The 20,739-nt window shown below is 46.0% G+C and overlaps 1 protein-coding gene across 2 annotated transcripts in view; it reads right to left on the reverse strand.

Moving 5' to 3' along the window:
* RELT (RELT TNF receptor) overlaps positions 1–20,493 on the reverse strand; it is a 57,370-nt gene extending 36,877 nt beyond the window's left edge. The window contains exons 1-2 of one of the 2 annotated variants that reach the window (XM_087895730.1): positions 20,168–20,328; positions 18,514–18,569 (exon numbers count right to left, since the gene is read on the reverse strand). The gene's annotated coding sequence lies outside the window, so the exon portion shown is untranslated. Of the gene's footprint in view, positions 1–18,513; positions 18,570–20,167 lie in introns of both variants that reach the window. The other variant, XM_087895729.1, reaches the window with a different exon arrangement.
* Positions 20,494–20,739: the final 246 nt, after the last annotated feature.

Below are 20,739 nucleotides of genomic sequence, written 5' to 3' on the forward strand. Positions count from 1 at the left end.
CCAAGGACACGGCAATCGTCCCCCCATGTCCTTCTTTTCATTAAACCAGACATAGATAAAACAGATGGCTTAAGAAGAAATTTTTAAATGTTTTAATTGGTTTGTGATTTTTAATTTTTGGGCCAAATTTATATATGTTTTAATTGTTTTTTAATATTTGTATTTCATGTTCTTAACTCTGGCTGTACACCGCCCTGAGTCCTCAGGGAGAAGGGCGGTATATAAACTGGAAATAAAATAAAATAAAAAAAATAAAGATTAGAATGGCAGAGTTGGAAGGGAACTTAAGAGGTCATCTAGTCCAACCCCCTGCTCAAAGTCATCACGGGGCCTACACCCCCTTTCCGATAAACGGCTGTCCGGTTTGTTCTTAAAAGTGATGGAGCACCCACAACTTCTGGTGGCAAGCAGTTCCACTGGCTAATTGCTTTTTCTCTGTCAAGAAATTTCTCCTTAGTTCTAAGTTGCTTCTCTCCTTGGTGACTTTCCACCCATTGTTTCTTCAGATGCTTTGGAGAATATTTTGACCCCAACTTCTTTGTGGAAGCCCCTCAATTTTTGGAAGACTGCTATCATGTCTCCCTTAGTCCTTCTTTTCATTAAACTAGACATACCCAGTTCCTGCAACCGTTCTTCATATGTTTTATCCTCCAATCCCCTAATTCTCTTTGTTGCTCTTCTCTGCACTCTTTCTAGAGTCTCCACATCTTTTTTAATATCGTGGCGACCAAAACTGGATGTCCCTGTAGAGTAGTGGCTTATAACTGAAAAGATTCCTTGTTTTTAATGCGCCCTTCTGTTCCTTATGACGCAGGATTAGCTCAGCCTTGCACTGGTTGACGCCTCTGCCAGGGTTCCCACGTGAGCGTGGCTCAACTCGGCACGTGGGCTGAAAATAGCAAGCATCTTTGTTTGGGTACCAACATCTGCTTACTACCCCATTGCAAAAGTTAGTTGTTGTTGTTTTTAAGCACCATCCACACAAAAGGCACTGCGGTTCCTCTTTTATCCTTAACGGCGCTGTCCAGTTGTAGTCCTCGAGTTACAACCTCGACGGAGCCCAAAGTTTCTGTGAGGCAGTGGTTAAGTGAGTTTCGACCGATTTGCACGACCTTCCTTGCCTCGGCGGCGGGCTTGCGAAGTAGAATCAAAGCAGTTGTGAAGTTAAGTCGCACGGATCTTAAGCGAATCCGGCTCCCCCCCCCCGTTGAGTTTGCTGGCATGGAGGTCGCAAAAATTATTAATATTATTATTATTTATTTATTGAATTTGTATACCGCCCTACTCCCGAAGGACTCAGGGCGGTGAACAGCCAGATAAAATACATATAATACAAATGTTAAAAAGCATTAAAATACAATTAAATAATTTGGCCCGGAAAACGAAATTTAAAACACCCCAAATTCTTAAGACAAATTTAAAATTTAAAAATTTTTAAAAGTTTAAAAGTTTAAAAGAGAGGTTAGGCCAGTCCGGCCTGCTGAAAAAGAAATGTTTTAATGGCATGGTGAAAAGCGCGAAAAATGGGGTTTGCGTGACCCTGAAACCATCATAAATATGAACCAGTTGCCAAGCATCTCAGTTTTGACCATGTGGGGTCATAAGTGTGAAAAACGGTAATAAGTCACCATTTTCAGGGCCGTCGTAGCTTCAAACGGCCACTAAACAAATTGTTGTAAGTGGAGGACTACCTGTAGATGTAGTCAAAGCTTCCAAAAATATCTTTATTATTCATCTACAACAGGGCTAACAGTAACAAAGTTGGAAGGGACCTTGGAGGTCATCTAGTCCAGCCCCGTAATCACGCAGGACACCTATAGTACGGATTCGAACTACCGACCTTTCTGATCGACAAGCTCAGAGTCTTAGCCACTGAGCCACCCAGGGTGTCCAACCTTAGAGACTTTAAGACCTGTGAACTTCATTCCGCAGACGTAACTCGCTTTTTTTCAGTACCGTCTTCATCCTTACGACCGTTGCAGCATTCAAAATTCAAGATCAAAATTCAGCCGTTTGGCAACTGACTCATATTAATGACGATTGCAGGGGGGTCCCAGGGGGGTTATGTGATTCCCCCTTTGCGACCTCCTGAGAAGCAAACTCAATGGGGAAGCCCGCTTCACTTAACAACCATGTTACCGACTTAACAACTGCCGATTCACTTAAAAATACTATGGCAAAAAAAGTCATACAATGGCTCAAAAGCCACTTAGCAATGGAAATTTGGGGCTCGACCGTCATCGTAACTCGAGGATTACCTGTACAAGCCACAATGGACAACCAGAAAGTGAATTTGGGGCCAAGAGCTAAATGGAAGAGAGAGGAAAACATTTTTGCACAGTTCAGCTTTTTTGTTAGGACAGCAAATGCATAACATTTAGGAACAGAAAGGAATTTGATCAGAAGTCTTCAAACTTTAAGACTTGTGGACTTCAACTCGCAGAATTCTCCAGCCAGCATAGCTTTAAATTGAGCAGGTATATAAATTTGATGATTAAGTAAATAAATGAATAGGAGATCTCAAAGTCACAGCAAACAAGAAGAAACCAGCTGCCAAGGAAACTTCAGCCTCGTATCCAGGTGCTGGCCTGTTTTTTTGAGCTCAGCTAAATCAAATGCAGATTAAAAAATCTGTAATTACAGTCCTTGACTTATAACCACCGTGTTTATAGTTTATAGTGACTATTTGATGTTACAATACAACAGCATTCAAAAAAATGATTTATGTCATTTTTTCACACTTACGACTGTTGCACCATCCCCACAGTCATATGATCAAAATCCGGATGCTTGGCAACGGATTCATATTTATGACAGTTGCAGTGTCCCGGGATCGTTTTGCGACCTTCTGATAAACGGGGAAATCAGATTCACTTAACAACCGTGTGACTCATTTAACAACAGCAGTGGTTCACTTAACAACCGCGGAAACACAATGGGGCAAAACTCGCTGAACAAAACGTCTTGCTTAAGAGCACAAATTTGGGGGCTCAATTACGGTCGTAGGTCGAGGACTTCTTCTCAGTGTTGTCTCCTGGCATTGTTTCACTTAGTTTTTTTTTTCCTCATTGTGCAGTTTTCTGAATTTGGTCTCAGAGAAGGCCTTGGGGTGGAAGAAAAGGAACGTGACCAAGCAAAAAAGAAAGGAAATAGCACACAATTAGCAATCGTCCCAGCCAAACAGGAAGAAGAAACTTCCTTGGTTTTGAAAGAAAAGAGCGATTCTTGAAATAAACAGCAGGAAGTGTGGAAAAATAGGAAAAAGAAGACGAAGGTGCTGAAATAGAGACAAAATTTGGTGCCCCAAATCTCTATTTTATACACCCTCGTGGCCCAAAATCTCCAGTTTACAATTAAAATGGAGATTTTGGGCCACAAAGGTGTATAAAATAGAGATTTGGGGCACCAAATTTTGTAAAATTCAGGCGGTCCTCGACGTAAGACCACAACTGGGCCCAAAATTTCTGTTGATCAGTGAAACATTTGTTAAGGGAGCTTTGCCCCGTATTACGACCATTACGACCCATTTTGCTTGTCACCGTCGCTAAGTGAATCACTGCAGCGGTTAAATTAGCAACCCCGGTTGTTAAGTAAATCGGGCTTCCCCAATGACTCCGTTGATCAGAAGGTCAAAAGAGGGGATCGCGTGACCCTGGGGGGGGGGGAGGGTATGACACTGCGACCGTCGTAAATATGAGTCAGCTCGTAAACCTCGCGATTGTGGGGGACGCTGCAACGGTCGTAAGTGTGAAAAACGGTCCTAAGTCACTTCTTTCAGGGCCCTCGCAACTTCAAATGGTCACTAAATGAACTGTTGTAAGTCAAGGACTACCTGGGGTGGCTTGGGATTTCCTGCTGGCCAACAATTTTCCCGTCTCTCCAATCCCTAAATAGCCGCCACATTGTGCCACCAGGGCCTCAAAATACAGAGACCTACACAAACACACACACAAAAACACACACCCATTCACGGAACCACAGCTGTGACATTGAGAGGGAAATTTCTCTCCCACAGCTTCTGCGAGGGCTCCGTGCCCAGCGCATTCTCTCAAGCGTATTCCTCCATTTTGTTTTTTATCGGTACAGATTTGCTTTGTTTGGGGAACGGAGACAAATTTTCCCCTTCTGAAGGCTCTTTGTGGAACAGAAGTTGCCTCCAGAAGTTGTGGGTGGCTTCATCACTGGAGGTTTATAAAGCAGTCATTTGTCCGAAATAGTATAGGGCAGTAATGGCTAACTTTTTTGCCGTCGCGTGAGAAAAACGGGGGGAGAGCGGGGGGGGGTCGTGCGTGCGCATGCCCACACCCATAATTCAATGCCCCCCATGCATGTGCACATGACCCCGCCCTCACTCCCCTCGCTTTTCGCACGCGACGGCAAAAATGTTACCGGTGGGCCCAGTAGGCCCATTTTTTGCCCTCCCCAGGCTCCAGAGACTTTCTTAGAGTCTGGGGAGGGCGAAAACAGCCTCCCCACCTCCCCGGAGGCCCTCCAGAGGCTGGAAACAGCTCATTTCCCGACTTCCGGTGGGCCCGGAAGGTCCGTTTTTTGCTCTCTTCAGGCTCCAGAAGCTTTTTGGAGCCTGGGGAGGGCAAAAACGGCCTCCCCACCTCCCCGGAGGCCCTCCAGAGGCTGGAAACAGCTCATTTCCTGACTTCCAGTGGGCCCGGAAGGCCTGTTTTTTGCCCTCCCCAAGCTCCAAGAAAGCCTCTGGAGCCTGGGGAGGGCAAAAACAGCCTCCCCCACACCCCCAGAGGCCAGAAACGGCCCATTTCCCGACTTCCAGTGGGCCCGGAAGGCCCAAAAATCAGCTGGGCGGTGCGTGCATGTGCGCTGGAGCTGAGTTAGGGCAACGCTCGCTTGCCCACAGATATGGCTCCACCTGCCACTTGTGGCACGGGGTTCGCCGTCACGGGTATAGGGTCTCCTGCTTGAGCAGGGGGTTGGACTAGAAGACCTCCAAGGTCCCTTCCAACTCTGTTATCCTGTTGTTGGCAGCCCAGCGAAGCAGCCAAAGAAATCAAGGCAGAACTTGCAGCCCGCAACTTCTGGTGGCAAGCTGTTCCACGGGTTAATTGTCCTCACTGTTAGGAAGTTTCTCCTCAATTCCAGGTTGCTTCTCTCCTTGATGAGTTTCCATCCATTAGTTTTTTGTCCTGCCTTCAGGTGCTTTGGAAAATAAATTGACCCCCCCCTCCTCTTTGTTGCAGCCCCTTCAAATACTGGAATTCTGCTATCATGTCACCTGTAGTCCTTCTTTTCTCTAGGCTTTATATTATTATTATTATTTATTGAATTTGTATACCGCCCTACTCCCAAAGGACTCAGGGCGGTGAACAGCCAGATAAAATACATATAATACAAATGTTAAAAAGCATTAAAATACAATTAAATAATTTGGCCCGGAAACGAAATTTAAAACACCCCAAATTCTTAAGACAAATTTAAAATTTAAAAATTTTTAAAAGTTTAAAGAGAGGTTAGGCCAGGCCGGCCTGCTGAAAAAGAAATGTTTTGATGGCACGGCGAAAAGCGCGCAGGTCTGGGATCCTCCGTATCTCCGGAGGGAGCTCGTTCCAGATCGTAGGTGCCCCCACAGAGAAGACTCTCCCCCTGGGGGCCACCAGTCGACATTGTTTGGCCGACGGCACCCGGAGGAGACCCTCTCTATGGGAGCGTACCGGTCGGTGGGAGGCTATTGGTGGTAGCAGGCAGTCCCGCAAGTACCCAGGTCCTAAGCCATGGAGCGCTCTAAAGGTGGTAACCAAAACCTTGAAGCGCACCCGGAAGACCACCGGGAGCCAGTGCAGCTCGCGCAGAAGGGGGGTCACATGGGAATGCCATGTTGCTTCCATAACCACCCGCGCGGCCACATTCTGGACCAGCTGGAGCCTCCAGGTGCTCCTCAAGGGGAGCCCCATGTAGAGAGCATTGCAGTAGTCCAGGCGGGAAGTGACGAGGGCATGAGTGACCGTATTTAACGAGTCCCGATCCAGAAAAGGACGCAACTGGCGAATCAGGCGAACCTGATAAAACGCCCTCAATTCCTGCAACCGTTCTTTATCTTTTAGCCTCCAGTCCCCTAATTATCCTTGTTATTCTTTTCCGTAGACATGCCCGTTTTAAAAAAAAATCTTTCTTGTAACGCACCGGTCCTGCAGCTTCCGGATGGACCCAAATTCGGCAGTAATTTAAAAAAATCCCATCCCGCTTGCGTTGTCTGGAATTCCTTCAGCGCCATAAATACCACTTTGGCTCCTCGAAGCAAAGTAAATGCTAAGCTTTCAACCAGACTGGGTGGAAAAAGATTGAAGGGAGTGCAAATCACTGCTTCTAAAAATAAGACTTTGTGCAGCTTAATTCAGCCAGCCAAGTTGCAATCAAGGACCAACATGCAAAGCAATCTTTAGACAGACCTCGCCTGCAATTTGATTGGCACCTGCAGAGAGCTTCCATGGCTGTAGGCTGGATCTTCAGCCTAATTCCTATGTTACCTTTTTCCTTTTAACGTAGTCATTAAATGCTTGAGGTCTTGCCAGAAATGCACACTAGGTAAGCCCCCACCCCAAAGAAAAGGAGGGGGGAAGCAAACCCTCATTTTTAAAAAGTAACAAACCGGATAAATCTGTACCCCGTAATTTAGATGGATTGCAATTTCCTCTGTCTAAAGTGATAGTAAAACACAGCATAATTGGGGCAGTTAAGATTTTGCTAGAAGAGAATATGCCCCTAAGACATGCAAAATCATGAAAAACAAATCATCATGCATCTTATTATGCAAAAGAATTTAAAAGTCTCTTGATAGCAATAGCCCTTAGACTTATATACCGCTTCACGGTGCTTTACAGCCGTCTCTAAGCAGTTTATGGAATAAGCCTATCGCCCCCAACAATCCAGGTCCTCATTTTACCAACCTCGGAAGGACGGAAGGCTGAGTCAACCTTGAGCCGGTCAGGATCGAACTGCTGACAGTGAGCAGTGAAATTAGCTTGCAATACTGCATTCTCAACCACTGTGCCAACATGGATGGATGGAAGGAAGGAAGGAGAATGGGAGAAGAAGAAGAAGGAAGGAAGGAAGGAAGGAAGGAAGGAAGGAAGGAGAATGGAGGAAGAAGGAAGGCAGGAAGGAGAATGGGAGAAGAAGGAAAGAAGGAAGGGAGGAAGGAAGGAAATGAAGAGGAAGGGAGGAAGGAAGGAAGGAAGGAGAATGGGAGAAGAAGAAAGAAAGGAAGGTAGGAAGGAAAGAAAATGGGAGAAGAAGGAAGGAAGGAAGGAAGGAGAATGGGAGAAGAAGAAGGAAGGAAGGAAGGAAGGAAGGAAGGAAGGAAGGAAAATGGGAGAAGAAGAAAGGAAGGAAGGTAGGAAGGAAAGAGAATGGGAGAAGAAGGAAGGAAGGAAGGAAGGAGAATGGGAGAAGAAGAAGGAAGGAAGGATGGAAGGAAGGAAGGAAATGAAGAGGAAGGGAGGAAGGAAGGGAGGGAGGAGAATGGGAGAAGAAGAAGGAAGGAAGGAAGGAGAATGGGAGAAGAAGAAGGAAGGAAGGAGAATGGGAGGAGGTGAAGAAGGAAGGAAGGAAGGAAGGAGAATGGGAGAAGAAGAAGGAAGGAAGGAAGGAAATGAAGAGGAAGGGAGGAAGGAAGGAAGGAGAATGGGAGGAAGGAAGGAAGGAAGCAGAATGGGAGAAGAAGAAAGGAAGGAAGGTAGGAAGGAAAGAGAATGGGAGAAGAAGGAAGGAAGGAAGGAGAATGGGAGAAGAAGAAAAGAAGGAGAATGGGAGAAGAAGAAGGAAGGAAGGATGGAAGGAGAATGGGAGAAGACGAAGGAAAGAAGGAAGGAAGGAGAATGGGAGAAGAAGGAAGGAAGGAAGGAAGGAAGGAAGGAAGGAAGGAAGGAAGGAAGGAGAATGGAGGAAGAAGGAAGGCAGGAAGGAGAATGGGAGAAGAAGGAAAGAAGGAAGGGAGGAAGGAAGGAAATGAAGAGGAAGGGAGGAAGGAAGGAAGGAAGGAGAATGGGAGAAGAAGAAAGAAAGGAAGGTAGGAAGGAAAGAAAATGGGAGAAGAAGGAAGGAAGGAAGGAAGGAGAATGGGAGAAGAAGAAGGAAGGAAGGAAGGAAGGAAGGAAGGAAGGAAAATGGGAGAAGAAGAAAGGAAGGAAGGTAGGAAGGAAAGAGAATGGGAGAAGAAGGAAGGAAGGAAGGAAGGAGAATGGGAGAAGAAGAAGGAAGGAAGGATGGAAGGAAGGAAGGAAATGAAGAGGAAGGGAGGAAGGAAGGAAGGGAGGAGAATGGGAGAAGAAGAAGGAAGGAAGGAAGGAGAATGGGAGAAGAAGAAGGAAGGAAGGAGAATGGGAGGAGGTGAAGAAGGAAGGAAGGAAGGAAGGAGAATGGGAGAAGAAGAAGGAAGGAAGGAAGGAAATGAAGAGGAAGGGAGGAAGGAAGGAAGGAGAATGGGAGGAAGGAAGGAAGGAAGCAGAATGGGAGAAGAAGAAAGGAAGGAAGGTAGGAAGGAAGGAGAATGGGAGAAGAAGAAGGAAGAAAAGAAGGAAGGAAGGAGAATGGGAGAAGAAGGAAGGAAGGAAGGAGAATGGGAGAAGAAGAAAAGAAGGAGAATGGGAGAAGAAGAAGGAAGGAAGGATGGAAGGAGAATGGGAGAAGACGAAGGAAAGAAGGAAGGAAGGAGAATGGGAGAAGAAGGAAGGAAGGAAGGAAGGAAATGAGGAAGGGAGGAAGGAAGGGAAGGCAATAGCAATAGCACTTAGACTTATATACCGCTTCACAGTGCTTTTACAGCCCTCTCTAAGCGATTTACAGAGTCAGCCTCTTGCCCCCCAACAATCTGGGTCCTCATTTGACCCATCTCGGAAAGACGAAAGTGGAAACGTTGGCATGAAACTCAACATTAAAAAAACGAAGATTGCGGCACCCGGTCCCAATTACTTCCTGGCAAAGACAGCTAGTCCTCGTCTTACGACCGCAACGGAGCCCAAAATTGATATTGCTAAGTGAGACATTTGTTAAGTGAGTTTGGCCTAATTTTACGACTTTTCTCGCCACCGTTGTTAAGCGAATCACTGCAGTTGTTACGTTAGTAACCCAGCTGTTAAATAAAGTGAATCTGGCTTCCCCGTTGTCTGGTCGCAAAAGGGGATCGCATGATCCCGGGACACTGCAATCGTCATAAATATGAGTTACCAAGCGTCTGAATTTTGATCACATGACCACGGGGACAGTGCGACGGTCGTAAGGGTAAAAAACGGTCATAAGTCACTTTTTTCAGTGCCGCTGTAACGTTGAACGGTCACTAAATGAAGCATTGCAATATGAGGACAAGGAGAAGACATGGAAGAAGTGAAATATTTTATTATTCTCCAAAATCATTGTTGCTCCTTGGGAGGAAAGCCATGGCATTACGACAAACCTAGACAGCGTACAGATAATCCTCAACTTACAACCATTTGTTTAGTGACCGTTCGAATTTACGACGGGACCGAAAGAAGCGACTTATGACCGTATTTCACGCTTACAGCATTCCCATGGTCCCCTTTTGCGTCCTTCCAACAAGCGGTCAATGGGGGGGGAAACCAGATTCACTTAACAACCACGTTACTAACTGAACAACAGCAGTGATTCGCTTAACAACCGTGGGAAAGAAAGGTTGCAAAATGGGGCAAAACTCGGTACATGTCTCGCTTAGCAACAGAAATGTGGTCCTCAGTTGTAGTTGTAAGTCGAGGACGACTTGTTTTAACTTTCCAAACAATCTCACACGGGAGTCAGAAACTCCCCCACACACACACTTATTATTCTCACAATTGGAGGGTATTAATTAATTAATTAATCCTTCCGGATCTGAGAAAAACAGCAAATCTGATTTAGTTCACGGTCTATATTGATAAACTCCTGACAGACAAAAAGCAGAAGCAAAAACAAGCGAGAAATGCACATACAACTTATCCAAATTCATCTGCCCGTTTTCAAAAGCCTCGCTTTGATCCATCCGGGCCCAGTAAACACCCTGAATAATTAAAAACAAAAACAATTCCAGCGGAATAAACATCACGCTCCAAATTCTGACATAACGTTCGAAACACAAAATAATAAACCAAATATCTTCCATCGTTAAATCGCCCTCTTTCTGTCCGCCTCTTAAGAAACCCAAATTAAACTCTCAAAAAGAGAAGAAATTTAAGCAGTACCGGTTAGTCCTGAGCCATGGACATTTTGGCCTCCATTGTGGTCATAAGTCGAGGACTGCCTATATACAGATAGTCCTTGATGTATGACCGCAACGGGGACAGAAACTTCCGTCGCTAAACAATGTGGTCCTTTAAGGGAGTTGCGCCCGATTTTGCAACCAATTTTGGTCGTAAATTGAGGTCTACCTTGTTGGATTACATTTCTAAAAGGTGTTTGGGAATGCACAGAGGCAAAAACACTCTGTGCATTCTCAGAAGTACTTTCTGGAGACTGAAAGCCAAGTGCCCATGGATCGGCCCTGGCAGACATGGAAAGGGATGGCGAGTTCTAATCCTGCCTTAGGTACGAAAGCTGGCTAGCTATCTTTGGGCCAATCACCAGGAGATGGGGAGTTCTAGTGCCTTAGGCATTAAGGTGGTTGGGTGACTTTCATCCAATCACTGGGAGACTGTGAGTTCTAGTCCCACCTTAGGCATGAAAGCCAGCTGGGTGACTTTCATCCAATCACCAGGAGTCTGTAAATTCTAGTCCCACATTAGGCATGAATGCCAGCTGGGTGACTTTGGGCCAATCACCGGGAGACTGTGAGTTCTAGTCCCGCCTTAGGCATAAAACCCAATTGGGTGACTTTGGGCCAATCACCAGGAGACTGTGAGTTCTAGTCCCACCTTAGGCATGAATGCCAGCAGGATGACTTTGGGCCAATCACCGGGAGACGGTGAGTTCTAGTCCCACCTTAGGCATGAATGCCAGCTGGGTGACTTTCATCCAATCACCAGGAGACGGTGAGTTCTAGTCCCGCCTTAGGCATGAACGCCAGCTGGGTGACTTTCATCCAATCACCGGGAGACGGTGAGTTCTAGTCCCGCCTTAGGCATGAATGCCAGCTGGGTGACTTTCATCCAATCACCGGGAGACGGTGAGTTCTAGTCCCACCTTAGGCATGAATGCCAGCTGGGTGACTTTGGACCAATCACCAGGAGACGGTGAGTTCTAGTCCCGCCTTAGGCATGAATGCCAGCTGGGTGACTTTCATCCAATCACCGGGAGACGGTGAGTTCAAGTCCCACCTTAGGCATGAATGCCAGCTGGGTGACTTTGGACCAATCACCAGGAGACGGTGAGTTCTAGTCCCGCCTTAGGCATGAAAGCCAGCTGGGTGACTTTGGACCAATCACCAGGAGACGGTGAGTTCTAGTCCCGCCTTAGGCATGAATGCCAGCTGGGTGACTTTGGGCCAATCACCAGGAGACGGTGAGTTCTAGTCCCGCCTTAGGCATGAAAGCCAGCTGGGTGACTTTGGGCCAATCACCAGGAGACGGTGAGTTCTAGTCCCGCCTTAGGCATGAACGCCAGCTGGGTGACTTTGGACCAATCACCAGGAGACGGTGAGTTCTAGTCCCGCCTTAGGCATGAACGCCAGCTGGGTGACTTTGGACCAATCACCAGGAGACGGTGAGTTCTAGTCCCGCCTTAGGCATGAAAGCCAGCTGGGTGACTTTGGACCAATCACCAGGAGACGGTGAGTTCTAGTCCCGCCTTAGGCATGAAAGCCAGCTGGGTGACTTTGGACCAATCACCAGGAGACGGTGAGTTCTAGTCCCGCCTTAGGCATGAAAGCCAGCTGGGTGACTTTGGACCAATCACCAGGAGACGGTGAGTTCTAGTCCCGCCTTAGGCATGAAAGCCAGCTGGGTGACTTTGGACCAATCACCAGGAGACGGTGAGTTCTAGTCCCGCCTTAGGCATGAAAGCCAGCTGGGTGACTTTGGACTAATCACCAGGAGACGGTGAGTTCTAGTCCCGCCTTAGGCATGAAAGCCAGCTGGGTGACTTTGGACTAATCACCAGGAGACGGTGAGTTCTAGTCCCGCCTTAGGCATGAATGCCAGCTGGGTGACTTTCATTCAATCACCAGGAGACGGTGAGTTCTAGTCCCACCTTAGGCATGAACGCCAGCTGGATGATTTAGGGCCAGTCCCTCTCTTTGAGCCCAAACCCACCTCACAGGGTTGTTGTGGGGAAAAGAGGAGGAAAGAGTATTAGATTTGTCAGCGAGCTTGAGCTGTTTATACAGAGGTAGTCCTCGACTTACAACAGCCAAATTCACTTTGCTAACTTCACAACTGCAATGATTCACTTAACAACTGTGTTCATACAAAGGTCCAACTGTTCTAGCCAGGGTTTTTCCTACGTAAATCAAGATGTTGATATAGCCAGAGTTAAGTGACATCCCAAATCACTATTTTCTAGGCTTTATCAGACATTTAAGCAGCATTATGCTGTCTGTTGTAAGTCTCCCTTAAGTCTTACAACAGACAGCATCATGCTGCTTAAATGTCTGATAAAGCCTAGAAAATAGTGATTTGGGATGTCACTTAACTCTGGCTATATCAACATCTTGATTTACGTAGGAAAAACCCTGGCTAGAACACTAATGCCTATAAATAAAATAATAAAAATGAAAATAAAATATTGGACCAATGCTGGGGAATCCATAGCAAATATTCATAACTTTAACCCCAATCATCATGCCGTTTGCAGGAAATAAGATTTATTTTATTCCAAGTGCGGATTCAGCTCTGAACTGAGCGGCAGAGGGGTTGGTTTTATGAAGGCAATCTGTCCAGATCGAAAGCTGCAGATGGAATCTTCCATTGCGGTGATCTTGTTTATTTCAATGGGGGATTCCGGGGAAGAGTTTCTAGGGGAACAAAACCCCCAGGAGAAATTTGCAAGCTAGAACAGTTTGTTCTCCCTGCAGTCTTCCGAGTTTGCCTCTGTGCAGAATGAAAGCAGAATGAATTCTGCAACACGCACCAGTTTACCGTTAGTCCTCGATTTACAACAATTCATTTAATGACCATTCAAAGTTACGACGGCGCTGAAAAAAGGGACTTACGAACGATTTTTACACTTATGACTCTTGCGGCATTCCTGTGGTCATGTGATCAAAATTTCGACTCTCGACAATTGGCTCGACAAGTGAGCCATGCGGTTGTTAAGTGAATCTGGGTACCTCCACTGCGGTTGTTTGTCGGACGTCAGCTGGGAAGGTCACAAAAGGGGGGATCACGTGACCCCAGGACGGTGCAGCCGTCCTAAATACCTGCCAGCTGCCAATTGTCCGAATTTTGAATCACTCGAAGGGGCTTCGGTCACACGGGCTGCAGCTTCCATCTATGCTTTCTTCACATGCAGGTAGTCCTCGATTTACGACGGTTCATTGAGTGACCGTTCGCTTAACAACGTTTAAGTGATTCGCTTAACAACCATGTTACAAACAGCAGTGGTTCACTTAGCAACTGTGGCAAGAAAGGTCGTAAAATGGGTCACTTAACAACGGTCTCGCTCAACAATGGACACTTTGGGCTCAACTGTGGTCATAAATCGAGGATTTCCTGTACAAATAATCCCAACCGTATTTGTTTTCTCCCAAAGATCACCTGTCCTCGGTTAATTATAGATCCAATTAGATAACATCTGCATTGTTTCACTTAACAACCGTGGCCACAAAGGTCGTAAAATGGCGCAAATTCACTTAACCGTCTCACTTAGCAACAGAAATGTTGGGCTCAGTTGTGGTCATAAATCAAGGACTAGCTGTATATACCGTAGCTGGATCCCCACATTCTGTTATTCTGGTCTTCCGTTATGGCTGGATCGCCATCTTTTTCAGGAGTTGTTTAGCTAACCACCATTTTTAGAATAAATCACAATTGCAGAGCACAGTAAGCTGCAAACCATGATTTTTGAGCTATCATGGCTGAGTTCCTAGATCGAACTGAACCCAAGATGAAATAAACCACATGCTGGTTTAGGGTGATATTTCAACCAACTCATGGTACATAGGGAAAAGCTTACCACGATTTTAGGGAATGTATTCTGGATCTCTGACTCCAACTATATAAAAAAGAAGAAATTGGCTACTAGAAACCCTAATTGGTTGTTAACTCTGAAACTGCAACGTATTTTAGCTAATTAAACTGCACCAAGGCGAGAAAGGAGCACGCAACGGAATAGAAATGCATTATATAAGACTGAATTGGGGTTTAGCATTTCATAAGAAATGAATTCCCCATGCATTAATAATGAATCATGTTCACAATACTTGTTAGTGTTTATGCAATACTTTTTAAAAAACTATCTTCAGTTGGTATATGCTGATATCTAGGTGCAGCAGAAGACTCGTATTTATTTGTATAAAATAAATATATATATCTTTATATATCTACCGATCCTTTCTAATATGAATTAAAGACGATGAGGGTGTTTCTCAGCCTCAGGAACTCTAAGATATGTGGACTTCAACTCCCAGAATTCCCTAGCCAGAATAATAATAATAATAATAATAATAATAATAATAATAATAATAATAATAATAATAATAATAATAATATTTAAGGGATCAAACTCAGTGCTTTTAATATAGTCCAAGAGTTTCCCAAATTTAACACTTTGATATGTGGACTTCAACTCCCAGAATTCTCAGGTTGTGGAATTCTGAAAGTCCATTCAGGCCAGTGAGGGAATTCTGGGAGTTGAAGTCCACTTAGGCCAGCGAGGGAATTCTGGGAGTTGAAGTCTATTCAGGCCAGTGAGGGAATTCTGGGAGTTGAAGTCTATTCAGGCCAGTGAGGGAATTCTGGGAGTTGAAGCCCACTCAGGCCAGTGAGGGAATTCTGGGAGTTGAAATCCACTCGGGCCAGCGAGGGAATTCTTGGAGTTGAAGCCCACTCGGGCCAGCGAGGGAATTCTGGGAGTTGAAGTCCACTCGGGCCAGCGAGGGAATTCTGGGAGTTGAAGTCCACTCAGGCCAGCGAGGGAATTCTGGGAGTTGAAGTCCACTCAGGCCAGCGAGGGAATTCTGGGAGTTGAATTCCATTCAACTCCCAGAAGTTACACTCATACAGTCGTAAGTGGGAGGAGATGAATTACAATATCCAGGAGACTGTGAATTCTAGTCCTGCCTTAGGCATGAAAAATGGCTGGGTGACTTTTGGGCCAATCACCAGGAGACAGTGAGTTCTAGTTCCACCTCAGGCATGAAAGCCTGCTGAGTGATTTTGGCCCAGTCAGTCGCTCTCAACCCAACCTACCTAACAGGGTTGTTTTTTGTGGATAAAATAGGAAAGCGTATTAGGCACGTTCTCCACCTCGAGTTACTTATAAAGTAATAAAGGCAGGATTTTTAAAAAAATCTGATAAAGAAATAAAATATCTCTTCTCCTCAAGTGGAATTGCAAACTTACAACAAGGATTTACCTCGTGCATTTTTTCCAAGGGACACACCAGGAGCCCAAGGTTGAGCTATCCTTAGAAACAGCCAGCCAAGCTACCCAGCGAAAACAACCTCTAAAATAACAACACCGAACAAGAGATCCTTTCCACTCCATTGCCAACGGCTTCTCCAATTACAGTTGGAACAGAGTTGGAAAATATTCTGTTCAATCTTTTTGGAGCCGGAGAGCTTTAACCAATCTAATAAATAAAACACAATTTTTTAAAAAATGCCTGCAAGGAGAAAGAGAGAGAGGGACAACTCTATTGGCAGGGATTCGTGCAGCTGGCCAGAGTGTTTGCCAAAAGTGTTTTACACAAACACACACAAACACACAAACACACTGAATATCACACACACACACACACACTGGTTGGGTGTCAGGCTCTACGCTCAACCCTGCTTGCAAAGGACAATAAACAGCGTCTTTAAAAAAGACGCACATGCAGAAAGTCATGGAATAACAGAGTCAGAAGGGACCCTGGAGGTCTTCTAGTCCAGCCCAGAGGTGAAAATCCAGTAGGTTCTAACAGGTTCTGGAGAACTAGTAGCGGAAATTTTGAGTAGTTTGGAGAACCGGCAAATACCACCTCTGGCTGGCCCCAGGAGTGGGGTGGGAATGGAGATTTTGCAATATCCTTCCCCCAGGAGTGAGGAGGGAATAGGGATTTTGCAGTATCCTTCCCCTGGAGTGGGGTGGGAATGGGGATTTTGCAGTATCCTTCCCCTGGAATGGAGAGGGAATGGGGATTTTGCAGTACCCTCCCCCAGGAGTGAGGAGGGAATAGGGATTTTGCAGTATCCTTCCCCTGGAATGGGGAGGGAATGGGGATTTTGCAGTATCCTTCCCCTGGAGTGGGGTGGGAATGGAGATTTTGCAGTATCCTTCCCCTGGAGTGGGGAGGGAATGGAGATTTTGCAGTATCCTTCCCCTGGAGTGGGGAGGGAATGGGGATTTTGCAGTATCCTTCCCCTGGAGTGGGGTGGAAATGGAGATTTTGCAATATCCTTCCCCCAGGAGTGGGGAAAGAATGGGGATTTTGCAGTATCCTTCCCCTGGAGTGGGGAGGGAATGGGGATTTTGCAGTATCCTTCCCCTGCCATGCCCACCAAGCCATGCCCACAGAACCGGTAGGGAAAAAATCTGCATTTCACCCCTCGTCCAACCCACCCGATTAAAATAGAAACATAGAAAACAGACAGCAGAAAAAGTCCAGTGGTCCATTGGAAAATTGGAAAAAACATGGCAGTATTGAAAAATTGGATTGGACCAGCTGATAAAAGACGAGGATGAATTTTCAACATACTCTGTGTTCAGAGATAATAATAATAATAATAATAATAATAATAATAATAATAATAATAATAATAATAATAATAATAATAATAATAATTTTATTTCTATACCACCCTTCTCCCGAAGGACTCAGGGCGGTGTACAGCCTATTTAAAAACACAAGACAAAACAGCAGTTAAAAATTAAAAGATTAAGATCATCTATTGGGTATAATGGCAAAATTTACAAAATGTGCAATTACAACATTTGTTAATTTTTCATTTTGCAGCATTTTTCAGCTTCCGAGATGGTGAAATAACTGTTTAAAATCCTTTAAAACTGAGAAAAGTTGGATTTTATATATCTTTGGCATCTATAAATCAGTTTGATAGGCAGATGTTAAGAAATAGAACAAAAGAATGAGACATTCCCCTTGAGTACTTTTAATTTTAATTTTTGTTGGAGGATGGACATGTGTTTATCCCAAAAACATATTCAAACTCAATTACTGACAACTGACCCATTATCTCTGCTGAATCCAAGCTTCCACTACTCTTTTTATCATAGTCCTCGACTTACGGCCAGCCGTTCATTTAGTGACGGTTTGAAGTTACAACGACGTTGAAAAAGGCGACTTATGAACGGTTTTCACACTTACAACCTTTGCAGCATTGCCCCCCTCCCCAAATCACGTGATTAAAATTCGGAGGCTTGGCAACTGACCCATATTTATGACGGTCTCAGTGTCCTGGGGGTCACGTGATCCCCTTTTGCGAAACTCTTGACAAGCGAAGTGGGAAGCCAGATTCACTTAACGGCCATCTTACTTTTAAAGATGAATTTGAAAGAGGCCAAGGAAGTGATTTATTAGAAGTGTTGGAAGGTTAAAAGCAATAACAATAAGGATAACAACAGTGCAGTGCTGACTTTGTTGATGAAGTTATTTCATTTATACAACTTTAGAAGTTGTGGGTACCCCGTCACCGGAGGTTTTTAAGAAAAAACTGGACAGCCAATCTGTCTGGAATAGTATAAGGTTTCCTGCTGGAGCAGGGGGGGTTAGACTAGATGATCTCCAAGGTCCCTTCCAGCTCTATTCTAATTGATATTTCTTAGATTTTTATCCTGCCTTTATAAGTAACTCAATAGAATAGAATAGAATTTATTGGCCAAGTGTGATTGGACACACAAGGAATTTGTCTCTGGTGCATAGGCTCTCAGTGTACATAAAAGAAAAGATACGTTCGTCAAGAATCATAAGGTGCAACACTTAATGATAGTCATAGATAGATAGATAGATGATAGATAGATAGATAGATAGATAGATAGATAGATAGATAGATAGATAGAATTCTTTATTGGCCAAGTGTGATGGGACACACAGGGAATTTGTCTTTGGTGCATACGCTCTCAGTGTACATAAAAGAAAAGATACCTTCGTCAAGAATCGTAAGGTGCAACACTTAATGATAGTCATAGATAGATAGATAGATGATAGATAGATAGATAGATAGATAGATAGATAGATAGATAGATAGATAGAATTCTTTATTGGCCAAGTGTGATGGGACACACAGGGAATTTGTCTTTGGTGCATACGCTCTCAGTGTACATAAAAGAAAAGATATGTTCGTCAAGAATCATAAGGTTCAACACTTAATGATAGTCATAGGGAACAAATAAGCAATCAGGAAACAATATCGATATAAATCATAAAGATCCAGCAACAAGTTACAGTCATACAGTCAGATGAACATACCTAATATCCTTTCGTCTTCCTAGTTTCCCAACAACAACCCTGAAAGGTAGGACAGGCTGAGAGAGAGAGAGAGAGAGAGTCACTGGCTCAAAGTCACCCAGCTGGCTTTCATGTTTAAGGTAGGACTAGAACTCCCAATCCCCTGGTGACTGGGGGCAAAGCTTCCCAGCCAAGCGCCTAAAGCCAAACTAGAACTCACTGTCTCCTGGTGATTGGCCCAAAGTCTGCCAGTCAGGTTTCCTGCTTAAGGCTGAACTAGAATTCACTGCCTCCTGGTGATTGGTTCAAAGTCACCCAGCTGGCTTTCATGCCTAAGGCAGAACTAGAACTCACAGTCTCCTGGTGATTGGCTTAAAGTCACCCAGGTGGCTTTCATGGCTAAGGCAGAACTAGAACTCACTGTCTCCCGGTGATTGGTTCAAAGTCACCCAGCTGGCTTTCATGCCTAAGGCAGAACTAGAACTCCCAGTCTCCTGCTGATTGGCTTAAAGTCACTCAGGTGGCTTTCATGGCTAAGGCTGAACCAGAACTCCCAGTCTCCTGGTGATTGTCCCAAAGTCACCCAGCCAGCTTTTATGCTTCAGGTGGGACTAGAACTCCCGGTCTCCTGGCTTCTAGACAAGCACCATAAGCATAAAACGCAGGCTGATCTTCAGTGGGACTGCTACATACTTTTTGACCACGTCTAGCAGGCATCCGTAGACGCTACGAAGTCTTTAGCACCCTCTCTCAATTACAAAGGCAAGCAGAGCCTCCAAGTCCAGGGGCAGTACACCCCTCCCCACAGCCATTCTAGCTCGCTCGGGATGGGGTGGGTGTCAGCATTTCCCCGGCTGGCTGGCCGGTTGCTGTCTGGGGTGGGCAGCCCCCCCCTCCTCGGCCTCATCCGGCACCCGCAGGCTCTGCAGAGCCCCACAAGGACACCGCACCAAAGTCAGCCAAAATGCCACCGGAGCCCTCTGCAGAGGCACCCTTCAAAGGCGAGCAGAGACGCCTCGAACCCAGGACCCTCTCAACCACCCCCCTATCTCTCCCCCCCCCCCAGAGGACAGGCATACCTTGATGGCCAGGCAACGGATAGGCAGCTGGATCAGAAAGACTACATCTCCCATCCCCGGGCCCAGGATGATGAGTACTGTAGCCCAAGGGATAAAGGGAGCACTCCGGGCAGCGACTAGTGGGGGGGGGTAACCACCCCCCTATCCCACCCACCCCCCAGAGGACAGGCATACCTTGATGGCCAGGCAACGGCCAGGCAGCTGGATCAGAAAGACTACATCTCCCATCCCTGGGCCCAGGATGATGAGTACTGTAGCCCAAGGGATAAAGGGAGCACTCCGGACAGTGATTCACGGGGGTGGGGGGCTCATGGAAGCAAGGAGGAGGCAGGGACCCCCTTGAAAAAAAACCCTTCCTCACTTCAGATGGAGCTTCAGGGGATGATGGGCGTTGTAGTCAGGCCTCCCAGACAGCCCCCACCCCCACCCCCGGATCGTAAGCTAGCGATCCTTCTCTCTCTCTTTCTCTAGCTCGTCCTCTTCCATCGCTTGTATGCCAACCCTTCCCGGGGATGATGGGAACTGTAGTCCCATGGGAAGAAAGAGATGCGCCATCCAAGGGGCAAAGCCCATCCAAAAAGGGATCTCATCCCTACCTGGGAAAAAAACAGATCCCGCGGATCGATCAGTCCGCTGCGGCCGGGCAGGAGATGGAGACCCTGGCTGCGCTCTTCTCCTTCCTCCTCCTCCTCTTCTTCCTCTTCTTCCTCTTCCTTTATGAATGAATGAAGGATCCCGCGAGCCGGGCTGAGAAAGCAGCTGGGGTGACGCCGGGCCACGCCCCTCGCCCTCGCTCCGCCCCCTCCATTGTTACGTCACAATGGAAAAGCTACTCAACGTTCCGAGCCACGCCCCCCCTCCTGCTCCTCCTCCTGCCCAGCGCTCCTCGGCCGAAGCCGCGCGGAAGGAGGAAAGCGGCCCCTGGTGGGCAGGTGGCCACACTGCACCCGAGTTTCCACTCTTGACCACACAATGCTGGGGCGAAAACTCAAGTTTGTTTGAAAGTGGGTTAGTCTTTCTTTTTCTTTTTCTTTTTCTTTTTTAACCCCCTCCAATGATTGAGAGGCTGTTGGGAAAAGCGGGGTGGATTTTATTCCAGTTCAGGAGATCATTTGGGACCCAAATTATATTCGCTTCTCCGCATCTTTTGACTTAATTTGATTTTATA

The sequence above is a fragment of the Pantherophis guttatus genome, chromosome 5, assembly GCF_059756535.1.
Source record: "Pantherophis guttatus breed Tessera chromosome 5, ASM5975653v1, whole genome shotgun sequence".
NCBI lineage: Eukaryota > Metazoa > Chordata > Lepidosauria > Squamata > Colubridae > Pantherophis > Pantherophis guttatus.